The sequence below is a fragment of the Macaca nemestrina genome, chromosome 3, assembly GCF_043159975.1.
Source record: "Macaca nemestrina isolate mMacNem1 chromosome 3, mMacNem.hap1, whole genome shotgun sequence".
Taxonomy (NCBI): domain Eukaryota; kingdom Metazoa; phylum Chordata; class Mammalia; order Primates; family Cercopithecidae; genus Macaca; species Macaca nemestrina.
Genome location: NC_092127.1, coordinates 2,576,259 through 2,593,246, shown reverse-complemented (window position 1 = coordinate 2,593,246; position 16,988 = coordinate 2,576,259). Strand labels below are relative to the sequence as shown.

Below are 16,988 nucleotides of genomic sequence, written 5' to 3'. Positions count from 1 at the left end.
TGCCATTGCACTCCAGCCTGGACAATAGAGTGAGACTCTGTCAAAAAACAAAAACAAACAAAAAAACCAGAAGGATCAATTTCTGTGTTTATCCAAAAATGATTGTGTCTGGGACTCCTGGATCAGTTTCAGGCCCCCCTTTCTATTTATCAATTCCTCAATCATGGGGAATCTGGTTGTTGATCTTTCTGGCTGCCTCCTGCTGTGAAGGGGTGTCATGGGCAACTCCACACCATGGGTGACCACATAGCCACCCAGGAATCAAAGGTTAATCTCATTTTAGAGTTTTGTTCTGAAACACAGTATTTCTCTCTCCAGCCCCCGACAACCACCAGAGACAAATTGTTAGTGAAACACCAGGGATTTGGTCTGGGTCCTGCTGCTCCCACACAGAAAGCCAATCACTGAGACAACAGTGTTGCCAAGGGAGAAGGCTTTAATTTGGTGCTGCAGCTGAGGAGATGCCAGCTGAAACTCAAATCCATCTTCCTGACTGACTAAAACCAGGGGTTTATATAGCAGACAAGAAATGTAACAATGTGTAAGAAAACAGGAACTCCAAAGAGTCAAGGAAGCCATCCTGGTAAATGAAGAGTCCCACATCTGGTGCGGTGATCTGGGTTCAGTTCTTTGATGCTTTTTGTAAGAGGCCTGAAGGTAATTTCTTGAGGAAGGAACTCAGATAAAACCAATGTAAGGCTCAAGCTTTTTTTTTTTTTTTTTTTTTTTTTTTTTGAGACAGAGTCTTGCTCTGTCGCCCAGGCTGGAGTGCAGTGGCCGGATCTCGGCTCTCTGCAAGCTCCGCCTCCTGGGTTTACGCCATTCTCCTGCCTCAGCCTCCCGAGTAGCTGGGACTACAGGGACCCGCCACCTCGCCCGGCTAGTTTTTTTGTATTTTTTTAGTAGAGACGGGGTTTCACCATGTTAGCCAGGATGGTCTCCATCTCCTGACCTCGTGATCCACCCGTCCCGGCCTCCCAAAGTGCTGGGATTACAGGCTTGAGCCACCGCGCCCGGCCAAGGCTCAAGCTTTAACAGCAGAAGGGTCCATTTCTATGTTTATCCAAAATGGGACTGTTGGGGATGGTTTCAAAATCACAGCAGGACCAATCTACCTGCAAAATAGGCTTCAGTCCCATGTACTAGCCTGATTACACGAAATGCAACAAGATCATTGTCTACATAGGCATTCCTGGATTGGCTTTGCTGGAACCTCTCACAAGTTCATTTCAGTCAAAGCCCTGGGAAATAACCAGTTCCTCCAACTGGGGAAGGGGTTTCCTTTATAAAAGAAAACATGTTGTTATGCAAACAAACACATTGCCATGAGTTAAGAATATTCACAAATAGTTTACAAATTATGGAGAAATTGAGCAGAGAGAAAAATAGGCTTCAAATTCTGTTTTTAAAAGTGTACTCTATTCAGTACACTTAAAGCATACTTAAAGCCTGTAAATATCTCCAAAGGAAAAAACTCTTCAGACTCTGAAAAACAAAACAAAAAGAAACAGCAATATTTCAAACATAAAAATCATAAAAGATTATTTCGGTCATTATTAGTTGAGTCTATGCAATCAGCTGCTGCTCTGCTTCATATTGGGTTAGTGGCAGTCTTGATGAACACATCAGCCTTTCAATTAGGCGCCTAGAAGTTTTCTCTCTAATCCAAAGACACAATCTCCAAAGTTACTGAAACTTCCATTCAAGAGTCCTTTTTATGAACTCTTCCAAAGAAGCAATGTTTGGACTGTGGCTGATTGTAAGTCACTTTTTGAGAAGGATCAAAGCAAAACAACAATTGTGGATAACAAAAAGTCTTGAGATACCCATAGTTAAAGACACAGTTGACAAGAAAATTTGGTCATTTCTGTGGCATACAACAACTTAATAATTATGATTATTACTGACAACATACATTTTAAAATATCAGAATTTTAAGAATCTCATACAATCCTGGAACACATATTATCACTACATTTATATAAATACAACCCAAAGGAAGCTAAACACCACCTCAGATTTGACAATGCTTCCTGCATAATTCTAACATAATGAATAAGCCTGTTATGTCTCTCTTGCACGTCAGGGAACCTAATATCTGGAAAAGTTAGTTTGAGGACAAAAAGACTGAATTCAGAACTTGAAATTTTACTCCTAGGAAGTTTACCAAATATCAAAGTTTTAAGACAATATCACAAAATAGGATCACAAGTCACTACAAAATAGTCATCCATTTAGCCAAAGTGAAAAATCAAAAACATTTACATTTTGATAGAGAAGAGACTCTGTTTCCCAAACAATAAGACCTAATAAAGACAGCATGAGGCCAACGAAATCTGTCTCTACCCACTGTCTTTTCTCTCTGCAATTTACTCAAAAAGTAAACAAAATATTTTATCTCTCAATATTACATATTTTTAAAAAAATTTTCCTTTGAATGGCATTTGATTAATGTTAAAGCTAATTTTAATAAAATATTATAAACAAATCTAATATAATCACTTTTACAATAAGGTAAAGATTTCTATAATCTTTTTTTTTTTTTTTTTTTGAGACGGAGTCTCACTCTGTCACCCAGGCTGGAGTGCAGTGGTGCCATCTCAGCTCACTGCAACTTCCGCCTCCTGGGTTCAAGCAACTCTCTGCCTCAGCCTCCCGAGTAGTTGGGACTACAGGTGCCTGCCACCACGCCTTGCTAATTTTTGTATTTTTAGTAGAGATGGGGTTTCACCATCTTGGCCAGGCTGGTCTTGGACTCCTAACCTCGTGATCCACCCACCTCGGCCTCCCAAAGTGCTGGGATTACAGGCATGAGCTACTGTGCCTGGCCAATTTCTATAAACTTTTATAACCTTTTTGCAATTTTCTATTAAGGAGCAGATCAATGCTTCAAGAAAACTCTGTTATTCCAAGACATGGATCCGGACACTAGCCTGGTTTCAATGAGCTTTTGATATTAATGTTGTTTAATTTATAGAAAAGCTGAAGTAATCCTATGCCTCAAAAATCAGCCCTGACAATCTCACATGCCTACCTCTTCCACAATAGTCCCTGGGCCTAGAGAGATTAAGTGGTTTTAATTTCTGGCCTTGTCTCACGAAAGCAGTTCATTTTGATCGTCACCTTCTCCAGAGTCTGAAAACAAAGCTTTGACTGCTGTCAATGCTCAAAATTTAGCAGGGATTGGTGCCTTCTTCAACCCGAGAGTCAAAGCCCTGTTACTTAACAGCACAAGCATTAGTTAATAGGATGTTTATACTACAGAAAGTCCTATCATTCGCTCTAACATGTCACAAATTAAAACACTGTGATTTGGCATTTGTGGATTACTGCCTGCAGTGCTTCAAACCACTGTATTAAAGTAGTTAGGTTATTCATTGCATAATTGCTAGTATTCTAGTGACAGAACTGTGACCAAAAGCATCAAAATGTGACAGGTTCTACGCCAAACTTTTCAAAGTAAGACAACTACGGTTTCTTGTTGTCATTAAAAAAAAATGGTAAATGCAAATATCAATTTTGGAAAAAATGCCATTTAAAAGATGGTAAATGCAAATGTCAGTTTTGGAAATTCAATATAAGAATTAATCATCTCCTTTCACTTAAATACTATACAACAAAACAGGGACAAAGTAAGGAAAAGCACACAGCAATTTATTTTCAGCTATTTTAAAAGAGCATCATCACACTTTTCCAAGATTGGTTTCTCGATGCAGTACTGAGAACTGATTGGGTAAGTTTCACCACCACCGTTTTCAAAGCAGTGCAGCACTGGTGCACGTCTTGTTTTCAGGTACACACATGAAGGTTCATCAGTGATGAATGACTTGGGATCAGAAATCACTACGAAGTCTCACATTTTAAAAACGTTTTTACTGCTTAATCCAAATGAATGTCACTTAATGCTAATAATGATAAACACAAATAAAATAGTTTGCGAAAAATCCCAATCAATATAATTTCCTTAAGGAAAAGGCCAATATTTCCTGAACATTAACTTTGTATGTGTATCAGGTTTTCCTCATTAAAAGATCTGAAACCAACTCAAATTATTGACTGTATTGAATTACCTTGGTAATAAATACCATTTAAACATTTTTATTCTCACTTAGGTTTTCAAATAATAAATAATGTACTGTTCCTGTTCAGAACTTATAAAAAAGTGTTTTATGCAGTTTATTGCCAGGAACCTTAAATCTCTCATAGCTCTCTAGATCAATCAGAGGTAAGGAAAACCAATGAAATTTTAAATGGCTGATGTCCTCTCTATCAATTTTTGGAGGCTTCACAAAGGTATATTAGGAACTTTAGATCAATAGAACAAATAATGAATTGTTGGAAATGTATAGAAAACAAAATGACTACTTATAGAACCAGATAGTTTCAAGCTTTAAGACCAGAATATTCGATTTTTACGTTTATCCAAAAACAACTGTCTATGGAACTGTTAGGTATGTGTTTTTGGTTTGTCGTTGTTTCGTTTGTTTGTTTGTTTGTTGCTGGAGTCTCGCTCTGTCAACCAGACTGGAGTGCAGTGGCGTGATCTCGGCTCACCGCAACGTCCGCCTCCCGGGTTCAAACGATTCTCCAGCCTCAGTCTCCGAGTAGCTGGGCCTACAGGCGTCCGCCACCATGCGTGGCTAGTTATTGTGTTTTCAGTAGAGATGGAGTTTCACCATGTTGGCCAGATTCATCTCAAACTCCTGAAATCAGGTGATCTGCCCACCTCAGCCTCCCAAAGTGTTGGGATTACAGACGTAAGTCACCACGCCCAGCCGGGTCTGTTTCAATCTTCCTATTTGCAACAGAATTGGTAAAGTGACTTAACAGAGTAGTATCAAAATGATGGTGGTATAGCGACTGGGACATAAGATGCGTAGATTCGTGATACAGTGACAAAATGCAGTGTTCAAATAGGATCCGCCATAACATGTATGCTGTAGGCATACCCAATATTGTGACTAGTCCACTTATAGGACATTCTGTTTCCAAAGCTGGCACCAAAAAAAAAATAGACAAAAAACAAAGACATGGCCAGTGAAGGTCTTGAGTGCTGGGATCTAGTTACAAAGGTTTGGGAAGTATATTTTCTTAATCTTAGAGGACTATTCGCGGCTGATATCTTCTCAAACGTGCCTTACAGGTGCTTCCCTTTGCAGCACACATTCCATACACCACATCAATCACTCCGTTTAGTCATCTTCTGTGTCCTTGTCTTGCCACGCGTGTCTGCTATTCTTTCCACAATAGGTGACTCTGGGTCCGGGAATCGGACTTGCTGTAGCCAACAGGATGAGGTGAGATTGACAGTGTGAGTTTTACAAGGTTCACAGTAGCTCTGATTGCCCTTCTGTGTCTTGGCTCCAGCCATTTCTGGGGGTCTCAGGAGGAAGACAAAAGACATGTGGGACAGAGCCACATCCAAGGACCCCAGCCCAACCCAGACGGCTAACACTCGGCTGGTGACGTGTGCAAGTTGGTCCAATTAAGACTACAACTTCTGATCCTGTCCTGCCTAGATCCATCCACCCTGGGAACTTAAAAGAAATAGTGAATGATTATAGTTTGAAGTCATTGAGTTTGGTGTGCGTGTGCGTGCGTGTGGCGAGGAGGAGGCAACAGGTAATTAATAAAAGTAACTAATCTCGAAATTGTGGCCTTTTCTATTTCCAGACTTCTGTAGAAATCATGTTTTTAGTATATACAGACTGAATGCTAAACTTTTGTCTTCAAGAGTAAATACTGTCCATAGGGGAGGTCTACAGAAAAAAAGTAAATATATGAGTCATAGTCAGTCTCAAGATATAGTACATATGTAACTGAATAAACTGATGAACGAAATGGCTGAAGAAGAAAATTTTTAATGCTCTACTTAAAACACAGTAGGCTCAATTTCCATATTCTCTGAAATAATACAAATGATTTTGCAATGATACATTTACTTACATTAATTCTGCTCATTGAAATATTTCCTTTAAGGAAATATATTTGGAATCCAACAAATTTCTTCACTCGGTATCTTCAGCACATATTCATACAGGTAAACAAGCAAACAGTTTTTATTTAATATTTAAAGTATCAACTAAAACCATCTGAAAATTATCAAGAATGTAAATGACTATATAGCGGTTAATTTTTTTTTAAGAAAACTGAATGTCAACTTGTCTTTCCTTTGATGGGTAGGATAAAAGGAGTAAGTTACAATGTCTTCCTTCATCTCTGCCTCTTTCAATGTCCTTTCCTTTATGCTCATCTCAGTCTCTCTTTAACCAAACTTGTAAGCTAAGTCTGGCAAGCCACATAGCATTTTTTAAGAAGTCAATAAACATTTAGCCCTTTGAGGAGATATCAAAGAAGCAAATTAAATTTGTTACAACGACTTGATCCGTGTTCTCTTGGTCTAATGATTTCAGCCCCAAATCCAAAAGTTAAAAGAAAGCAGAATTAGTTTTAAATCACTTTGCACTTAATCTCTCTTTGCCTCTTCTCTCCCCAGAGTACTCATTTTTTTTACCTAGAATATTCTTTCTTAAATATACTAGGATACAAATTCTAATATACGCAGGGAAATTTGAGCCTTTAGTGCGCAAATTTGAAATTTGAGCCTAAGTGCCCTCACAGCACTTAGCATGGGGATTTGTGACAGGTGCGCACTCTACTATAAACCAGCATTGTCTGATACACCAGTTGACCTAGCATGACCGTTCATATTGAAAGTCTTTGTGTTCTCGAAGTTAATCCTTTCCTATTCACAAATTCCTTGAAAACATGATACATAGTGTCAAATATTGCTAAAATTGTAAGGTGTTATATCTAAAACTTAAGCCTTTATTTTTTAAGGTGTTATAATAGTAAAATTCCAAGATGAAATATGCCAAGATTGACAGAAATACTGTGTTTCACAAAGAAATCTCAATGTATTTATATGTATGAGTAGTCTTCAAATTTACAACAACAGAAAAATCAAATAAGAACTCTAACAAAAATGTCTGTTTTCCTTTTCGAATGTCGGCCAAACAATTTGTGATTTTAAATTTTTTACTTGAGTCTCTGTTAAGTCTTTGAGACTATCCATTTTGCTTTTCTGATCTTCAGTTCTTTCCAAAACCACAGAAACTCTCTAAACTGTCATAGTGTGCCAGATGGAACCAAAGTTGTAGTTTGCACTGGGCAGTAAACGCTGAACTTGAAATTAATCAGACCTCTACTCGAGTAAAATGAAAGCTATATCCAACGAAAAAGCACCTAAATATTGTACCCACACAGGCCGGAAAACATCAAAGGCCTTCAAAAAGCGAATACATCTGGTGTTGACAACCTAGTACTACACAAGAACTATGGAAATTCCGAGGTTAGAATGTTCTAACAGAAGCCCCTCCACGAAGAGACGAAATGGTCAAACGTCCAGGACTCTTCGAGAAGACAAGGGTAAATTGCTAAAGAGTATTGAGGTTGCTCCAATAGTCACCAGTATGTTTCTTCTGGTTTTTCTTCCCCAACTAGAATTAAAAATTGTGTATGCTACAATTTTATGCTTGAACTATAAAAGAATCAAAAATGTGAGTAACACCAAGTCGATGTTTTTATTTACTTTTTAATTTTATGGGTACATAGTACATGTAAATATTTATGGGGTACATGAGATATTTTGACATAGGCATGCAATGCATCATCATCACACCAGAGTAAATGGTTTCAATGTGGAAAGATATTTTTGTGGGATACAGAATTCTAGGTTGGGAGGGACTTTTGCTCTTATTGCTTTTTGGCCCAGTCTTGCTTTCCTTATTTATGATAAAAAGTTAGCAGGATTTCTCATTTTTGTTTCTCTTTATCTCTGACTGCTTTTAAGAGTTTCTCTTAATGTATTTTCAACAATATTATTATAATGTGCCTTGATATGTTTTTCTTAGCCTTTCTCTTGCTTAGGGTTTGTCAAGATTTTTGATCTACAGGTACACTTTTATTAGAAAGGGGATCATGAGTTACCCAGACATGAGCCATGCTTGGGAAGCTGTTACTGCCCCTATGGCTACAGACACAGTGGAAGTAGGCAGGGTTTCCAGACAGACAATCATGGTGGGTTTCCTGACAGAAGCAGGGTTCACTGAAGGTGGGTGACTGGGAGAAATACTTTGATTTTTCCATATATGTTCTTCCCTAATCTTCTGTCAGTACCTCCGACAGTCAGAATTTACCCTGTGATGAACAGCAGAGCATGTGAAGGCTAGAAACAGAGCTCAGAGAAAATCAGCAGCTGCCCCTCACAAGACCAACGTATTCTGACTTCTTCACTGTGGGATTCATGCCATCTGGAAGAACAACTGGGCATATATTTGGTGAATGAATGAATGAAATATAACTAAACTCATGTTTTATTGCTGAGAAAATTGAAGCTCCTGCGGGCTTCACAATTTACTCAGGTGGTTAATGGAAGAACTAGGACTTAAATTTAGGCTCTCTACTTCATATTTCAACATAGCAATTGCCTCTGACTTCTGTAAATTGAATCATATTTTAAATCCATATGAGAACTTTCTTTCTGAAGACATTCTGTATTGCACTTTTTGCAAAACTGAAATCCTTTATCACCTTTGTTAGGTAGATTTTTCAAGTTTCAGTTTCTCTTCAAGCTTTCTGGACTATTTCTTTCGCTAGGAGATTTTACATAACAACTCTATTTTAAAAGAACAGAGCATTTCAAAAGGATTCTCATTTTGGTAAAAGAGTCAGCATAATGCGAAAGAAAGAGCATGGTTTCTGTGAACAGATAGTACTACATTCTGATCTAGGATTTACAACTAATAGCAAATTACACATTAGACAAAACACTTAACTTTTCTGGTCCTTGATTCCTTATTCTGTGAACTGGGGATAATAATGTCTCCTCTAATCATGCCACAGAAGTGTAAGAATGAAATTAGATGATGCGTATGTTATGCAAATACATTTGTTACTATTGCTTAGCTATGAGTGTCCTTCTCTCCAGATTAGCTTTTATTACTGACACTCATTGTGGACATAGAGTCCAGCTGATAGTGGTGATGGGTGGGCATGGCTGAAGCAGAAGCATAGAATGTTAAGAGACCCAGCAATAGAAACTTCATTGTCCAATGAGATCTAGTGAGAACAGTAACACTCATAGCAGGTAAAGGCGCTGCAAAAAGTTGGTAAGAGGCAGTAAGAAAGCAACTGAGATGAATCTACCTATTTTGCATTTCCTATGCTAATGGTCATCTTCATTAATAATAAAGACAATCTAGTCATTTTAAACCAGAGGCTGGCATCACAGTAAAAGGGACCATTTTCATTCTTCCAGTATCTATCCTTGGCACTTAAATCCAAGTGATTTTTTAACAGCTTTATTGGGAAGTAATTCACAGAACACACAATTCACCCATTTAAGAACACAATTCATTGGCTTTTACTATGTGCACAGAGTTATGCATCTATTGTCATGATCAATTTTAGAATATTTTCACTACCCCCAAAAGGACCCCTCCGGGGTCCCTCAGCCATTAACTCTCGAGAAATTCCCCCAGCCCTGGGAAGCCCCTAATTTACTTTCTGTCTCTATAGACTTGCTTATTCTGGATGTATTCACATGAATGGAATTATAGAATATGCAGTGTTTTGTATCTGGGCTTATTTTGCTTAACGTAATGTTTTTGAGGTTTACCATGCTGTAGCATAGTATTTGCTATATTTTTTTTCAAGCATTATTTTTTTCAAGCATTTCACCTCACTGTTATTTGTTCTTCCACTTAATTTACCTGTTCTGATCATATGTAAGATCAAAGGAGTCCTTGGATGTTATGAATTTAACCACCTTTAATCTTGAAGGGAGAAAGTCTAAATTGTGTGAGGGTCCTGAGTCCAATGCTTTCCTGTGTGCAGGAGGACGCAGGGCCAGACCCTGGCCTCTGACTGTGCGTCACTGGCTTCCTCTAACACCGACTCCAAAATGGTAGAAATTCTCCTCCAGACAACATTTAATAGTTATAAAATGCTTCCTTATCTAGGAACTCATAATCTGATCCAAAATTTGCATTGGTAAATAGGTAAAAGAGAAATAAATATTTGAAGCATAAAATATTATTACTGACCAAAATTATCCAGATAATTTTAAAATAGACATATCTTAAAATGACCCCCCTAGATTGCCTTTTTAAATGATAATGTAAAATGTTTGCCTGGTCTCACTGACTACTTAGTAAATCTAAATATGATGACTTTCTGTTCTTACAATCCATAAACACAACAGCTATAAAAGCCACAACAGTCTTGATGACAATAAAGAAGCATTTCTGTGCTGACAAAGTCATTCTGCTTTAGAGCAGTGGATACTGTAAGCCAACATAAGTCTTCTCTTTTCCTCCCCACAGCATGTCATAAACTTTCTGAGACCGTTTGTACCAAACAGACCCAGAGCATGTATTTATATGCAATTGCTGACGTTTAAAATGCGGTAATTTAATACCAGTACTGATAGAATATAAGCTGCAGAATCTAGTGCTATTGGTCCTGCTATTTGCGCTAAAATGGGTAACCCCAGTGTGAGTAATGGTGAAGTCCTTTCAAACCTAGAGGTTAACATCTTATTTCCTTTCTCCCACTCCTTTTCATCTTTGCTTCGCTATAAAATCTGCATGACTTATTATGCCATTGTTGAACTGCTCTCTGACCTCATTAACATTCTTATCTCCCAGAAAAAAATGTTACAAGAGACCTGTCTGGTTATTATCTCTGCCAGCTAAGACTTAAAACTTCCCTATAATTTCCAAATACATCTACCTTGAAATATCTAAGCTTATGTGTCTCAGCTACTTCCCCAAGTGTGCTGGGTTCTACCAGTAGAGATTCCCTAAACCTATTTTCTTTTTCACACTTCGTAATCCCTCATACAGGAAATGGCTCAAAGCACTAAATTTGATTTGTTTTTCAAAAAACAACAAAGCCATAAAATTCTAGAAGAGTAACACTCAATCTTAGGATATACAACAGGATACAGCTACAGATAAGAGGTCTTGGTTTATTCCGGTGTTTCAATAGGTATGAAATTGATTTTTGCAAATAGAAAATTGGCTGATTATAATTTTACTTGTGGAACATTTAGTATACTAATTATGAGTTTGAAAATTGCATTTTCAAATGATAATGAGGGCAGCATAAGAACTGTGAAATGATAGAAGGCATATATCAAAAAAATTAAGATATATAAGTGATTATATCTTCAATGGTAATTTAATGATTGAAACAATATTACTTATAACTGTTTTAGGAGCACTTCCAGTTTACAGTAATGCCCTGCCAGTTCTGTACTCCTTCCCAGATCTTTCCATTTCTACTCCAACTTACAGAAAATAACATTATAGCTGAAATCAAAGAGAATTTAAGCACCATTTGGTTTGAGAATCATCTTTCTCACTGGGTAGTTGTAATGCTCCCTAAACACTTGGCTTCTCTTTCAGCTTCCTCCAAAAGTGTGATTCAAGTTGATATGAGGGTGGGGTGTAGGGCTGTTGGCCCAGACATTGTTGTCCCCAAACTCACACACACAAACACACACATAATACACCTGTGTATCTATATATGCCTGTGTATATGTGTAAACGTGTGGATCTATATCTATAGATTCACCTACTATTGCCAATAGGACATGAAAAATATCCAAGTTTTTTTCATTCTTCTGCTCTGCTGGGGGTCAGGGGAATTGTCCTTTCTTCTCACAAAAGAACTTATTTTCAGTATCAGTCCTCACTTCTTGCTCATTAATAAAACCCTGCATTTCAGAGGGACTCAGATAAAGGTCACATCCGTTTCTCCCCTTGAAGTCAGCGACAGTAATGCATACAACTTCCTGTACCTGTTCTTTAAAAAGGGAGCCTACTCTTCTCCTGCTGTTTCCTGCTGGCAGGAACACAGACACACACACGCGTAAACACACACACACACACACACACACACGGTGGCAGAGATGGAGCAATTCTTACCCCCTTGGACTGCAAAGTGGAAGCTGTATGCTCCCAGCTCCCAGCCTGCATGTCGCAAGCATGGAGGTTCCTGATGCCTGTGGAGCTCCTACACCCTCACTGGACTCACTTCACATCTAAGTGTTCACCAAACGTAGGTAGGCTCCTCATCAATATTTATTGGGTCAATCTCCACTTTACTCTTCATGTCTACATTAAGTCTTCTCAAGTTCTTATCTAGGGTTTGGTAATGATCTCAAAATTGTTCTTTCTCTCTCCAGATCTCTGCCTCCCCTATTGTCTTCTGCCTGCTGTTGCCAAAATACAATTTGTAATGTACATGTCTGGTCATAGAAAAAAAGTAACAGAATCAGAATTCTGGCTCATGTCTGTCTTGATACAGAGCTAGAAATATTAGAGACATTGTGGATAGCTAGTAAAAAAGGAGAAATTTGACCTAAAAAGAGGGCCCATGGTAAACTCAAATGAGAGATTAAAGCTATGCCAGGGCTGAGCATGCCGGAAAAGACAGGACGGCTATGTTCCCTGTGTCCAGGTCATGGGTGAGTTATTGCTCGCCATTATTTCATTTGTACCTTTATATTTAGCATCCTATCTGAAACAGTCTTTACACAACCTGGAATTGCTGTGAACGAGCAGCCACTAAGAATGAGAGCAGCAGATGAGAAGTGAGTGACAATTCCCAGCAGTCAAAAACACTTCCTGCATAAAGCCATCCCTGACTCACATGCACCTGTGAAAATCATCCCCTCCCTGTAAATTCTGCATGAGAATAATCCTAGGTTTTCTCAGTTATTACCATGAATTGTTCGTTAGACTGTGCACATGGTGATTTTATGTGTTGAACAGTTGAACCTACTTGAACAATTCTATATTCTCCATAACAATCCACCATGTAATATCACATTTTTTTTAAAACCCTAAATCAATCACCTTAATTGAGTTGGATATTTTGTAATTGAGGAAGAGGCGAAATACATTTTTTGAAGAGTAACTCCTTGATGAGGGATGTTAAATAATTCATGAATCCACATCAGTGACGGGGCTAGATAATGCAGGGTTCTCATTCTCAGATCTAAATCCTTTGTCTATCAGATTAGGCCCACCAGATTCAAAAGATAACTTTATATAAAGTCAAAGAAATGATTTTGTCTACTTGATGTATAGTCTGGATCATACAGGAATATTTTCTTTTCATAGATGAAAAATAATCATATTTCCTCACTGATGTTTTACAATCCAAACTAAAGCAAATCCAAACTAAAGCAAAATCAGATGATTTTACAATCCAAACTAAAGCAAAATGGTTACTTTGAGAATAAGGAGTTAAAGACATTGCCTTTATGCAAATAAAACACCATCCGTATTAAAATGTATGATCCCTAATGAGATGGTATTTGAATGAGAAAAACTGTGCACATCATAATTCTTTGCCTAGATATTGTAACTGTGCTTTAGAATTGGACCATCAAGACACTTTCTGACTAAGTACTATCTTCATAATCCATTGTGTGCAAATAACTTCTTTCTTTAACTAGTTGGTGGCCTTTTATTCTGTGAGGTATTTAACATTTAAGTCTGAGTCACTTGCTTTTAATGTGCCACAATGATGTGATCCCTTAATATCGCTGAGCTATGACAGTGCCATCCTCTTTCAAAAGACCAAGGTACCATTAGAAATGGGTCATGAAGCAAAAGTCATTAACTCATTTAAAAAAGGCCAGAGCCCAGCACTGCATTACTGACAAAACTCCTTCCTCTGTCCATTTGTCGTCATCAAATATCCCTTGAATATCCACCTCCCAAGCATGAGATAGGGCTGTGGAAGCAACTCCCTTTGAAAAATTAAAACCCTTAGCAATTAAATTTGCTTTCGAGTTTCACTTTAGGTGAACAACTTAATTCTTGTATGCAATATTATACAGTAAAGTAAGTATTAATAACTCCCAGTAATACAAATAATGATTCCAGAGTTGCTACTCTGAAAACACTTGAGGACTCTTTTTTTTGAGACGAGTCTCGCTCTGTCGCCCAGGCTGGAGTGCAGTGGTGCGATCTCAGCTCACCGCAAGCTCTGCCTCCCGGGTTCCCACCATTCTCCTGCCTCAGCCTCCCAAGTAGCTGGGACTACAGGCACCTGCCACCACGCCCGGCTAGTTTTTTGTATTTTTAGTAGAGACGGCATTTCACCATGTTAGCCAGGATGGTCTCAATCTCCTGACCTCGTGATCTGCCTGCCTCGGCCTCCCAAAGTGCTGGGATTACAGGCGTGAGCCACCATGCCCGGCCTTGAGGACTCTTAAAAGAGGAAAATTCAGTTAATAAAGTCAATAATGAAAAACTCAAGGCAGAGTTTCTAATGCTTTCCTTGATGTTTTGCAGAAAGACAACATGAGATAGAGGTTCGTATCTTTTTCACATACCAAATGAGAGATTTTAAAATAATGTTAAAGTAATAACACAAATGATAGGGAATAATATATGTCTATGTGAATGGACTTCTGGTACTATCATTTTAAGTTTTATTTCAGAATGAGCTTCCGCCTTCAGCATTCAAATGGAAATTTCTCACAACAAGGAAAGATAATCTATGCTCTAGAAATCGCCTTCTGGTAGACAACTTTGGTAGAATCCATTTTTACATCTGTTTTCCTCTGTTCTATCTCTCAGAAAACAAAAAGAGTCACGAATTTTTTCTTCTCTGGGCTCTCAGCTACAGATGCTGTTGCAAAATGAGGCAAGAGTGAGTTCTGCCACGGACAATGTCCAGCCATGCAAAACGCCTGCTACCTAGGAGCTTTCAGAAGAAGTAGGAGGAAGGCGGAACATAGTAGAAGTTTGTGTTTCTTGCCTGCAACTGACCCTGTGACAGGAAGCAAGTGCTGGCAGCTCTGTTTATCCAATAAAAGTATTTTTGTTTGTTTTGTTTTCTTTTGTTTTGAATGGAGTCGCCTATCATCTCAGATCGCAGATATACCTATAAATAAAATTTAAAATCTTAAATATTCAAATATTTTGGCCAACACGCAACACAATCTGGTTGCTCTTTTAAAGCAGAGATAAAACTATTTTATAGGCAAAGCAAAACACATAGTCATAACAGAACAGCACTGGATTTGTGCCTTTTACTTATTGTTTTTATTGATTTTTATTTTTGTTTTTATTTTTTTTTACCAGACAGTGCTTTTATTATTGAACTTTAAACATGAAAGATTACATTTCAACAAATATAATAGAACAAAAATGAATGTGGAGAGAAAAGGAATTACGGTAACTGTACAGGGCATGAAAATGGGTACTTTCAGATGATTGAGCGAGAAATTAAGTACAGATTATAATACATTCTTTTTAAGTTTATTTGACACATTTTATATTTATTCATAAACTATTCTTGTCTTCATTTTCCTCCTACCCCCTCCCTTCCTCTTCCCCCCTTTCTTCCTTTGTCTACCACTCTGACCTTCATTTTTCATTTCACTTTTTTCTTTGTTATTAAGCATTTGTCATGTGTTTTATAAATCCGTACTCCTCTGTTACAATAGGTATTATTCTGCAGCAGGTCACCTCAGAGGGCCCCATGCACCCCACAGTCATCCCTCCACAAACCCCCTCCACATGTGTTTCTCAGAGCTGTATCTTCAAGACCACCTGCTGCTGGGGGCAGCTGCCCTCCAATCCAGCAGCTTGGATGGAGCTGACGCTGTCCATGCGGAGGCTCCTGGGCCCCTGACCTGGCCTCACGGTGTCTCCTTCAGCTGCTGCTCCGTCCTTCCTCGTGCCGCTGCTGCTGCTGCTGTTCTATAATACATCTGACCTTGACCCAGCTCTGTCTGCGGTGTTGACTCCTGCCTGTCAGCACTCGTTGAATTTTAGAAAACGCTTGATATATTTTCTCCATTCTCTTGTTTTCAGTCTTTCTGAGTATTCCTGTTTTCAGTTTCTCTTCCAGACAAGCTATTTCTTCATCCAATTCAGGGCATCACGTTCTTTTGTTTACCCTGGGTTTTAATTTGTGTAATTAGTATTAAACTAGATTTTATTTATGACATCTTAATTCACATTTTCAATTTAAGTATAAATTATGATTATTATTAAATTAAGGGCCAGGTGCAGTGGCTCATGTCTGTTATCCCAAAACTTTGGGAGGCCGAGGCAGGGGGGATCACTTGAGGTCAGGAGTTCAAGACCAGCCTGGCCAACATGGTGAAACCCCGTCTGTACTAAAAATACAAAAATTAGCCAGGCGTGGTGGTGCCTGCCTGTAATCCCAGCTACTCGGGAGGTGAGGCAGGAGAATTGCTTGAATCCGGGAGGCAGAGGTTGCAGTGAGCCGAGATTACACCACTCCACTCCAGCCTGGGTGACAGAGCAAGAATCCCTCTCAATAATAATAATAATAATAATAATAATAATAATTAATTAATTAAAACTTATTTCTGCCATCTTATATTGTTTTTTATTTATTCTCTCTCTTCAGATATTTCTACCCTCCTTCTTTCCTCCTTTCAGTAAGATAACATTTTCTCTTTCTGATTTAAAGGCAATATCTTTCTATTTTTATAATTATGATTGTCGTATTTATGGCCCATACTCTTTCTATTCTGTCCTTATTGACTTCCTAAATTTATACATATTCACATCTTCCTCCTAACACAATAAAAACTAGATTGTTTCTAATATTTATTTGTCTTGCCTCTAGTGATTATGTTGTTATTTCCCAGGGCTTCAGTGTTAGATTGCTGTGGATCGACTTTTACTTGTTTTCATCCTTCTACTTACCTAACATAAAAATGAGTTTTACTAAGATATTTATTTATCCTTAACATCTGCTTTTTTTTTTTCTTCAAAAAATGTTTTAAATGAGGGCCATTTTATAGTAAAAGTTCTGAGGCCTTTTATGTATGAAAATACTTTTATAAAGCCCTCATTTTTATGAGTCAACTTCTCTTTAGATTCATAGTTCTTTTTCTTTAGTACATTAAAAAGTCCTAAATT

The 16,988-nt window shown here is 38.0% G+C and overlaps 2 long non-coding RNA genes across 3 annotated transcripts in view; both read right to left on the bottom strand.

The window, feature by feature from the left end:
• The window catches only part of LOC105466539 (uncharacterized), a 146,074-nt gene that overhangs the window by 18,717 nt on the left and 110,369 nt on the right, over positions 1-16,988 (bottom strand). The gene's annotated exons all lie outside the window — the stretch shown is intronic.
• LOC105466537 (uncharacterized) overlaps positions 14,514-16,988 on the bottom strand; it is an 84,883-nt gene continuing 82,408 nt past the window's right edge. Inside the window, exon 4 of one of the 2 annotated variants that reach the window (XR_978246.2) lies at positions 14,514-14,970. This is a non-coding gene — a long non-coding RNA (uncharacterized lncRNA). Of the gene's footprint in view, positions 14,971-15,104; positions 15,992-16,988 lie in introns of those variants that run through there. The other variant, XR_978245.2, reaches the window with a different exon arrangement.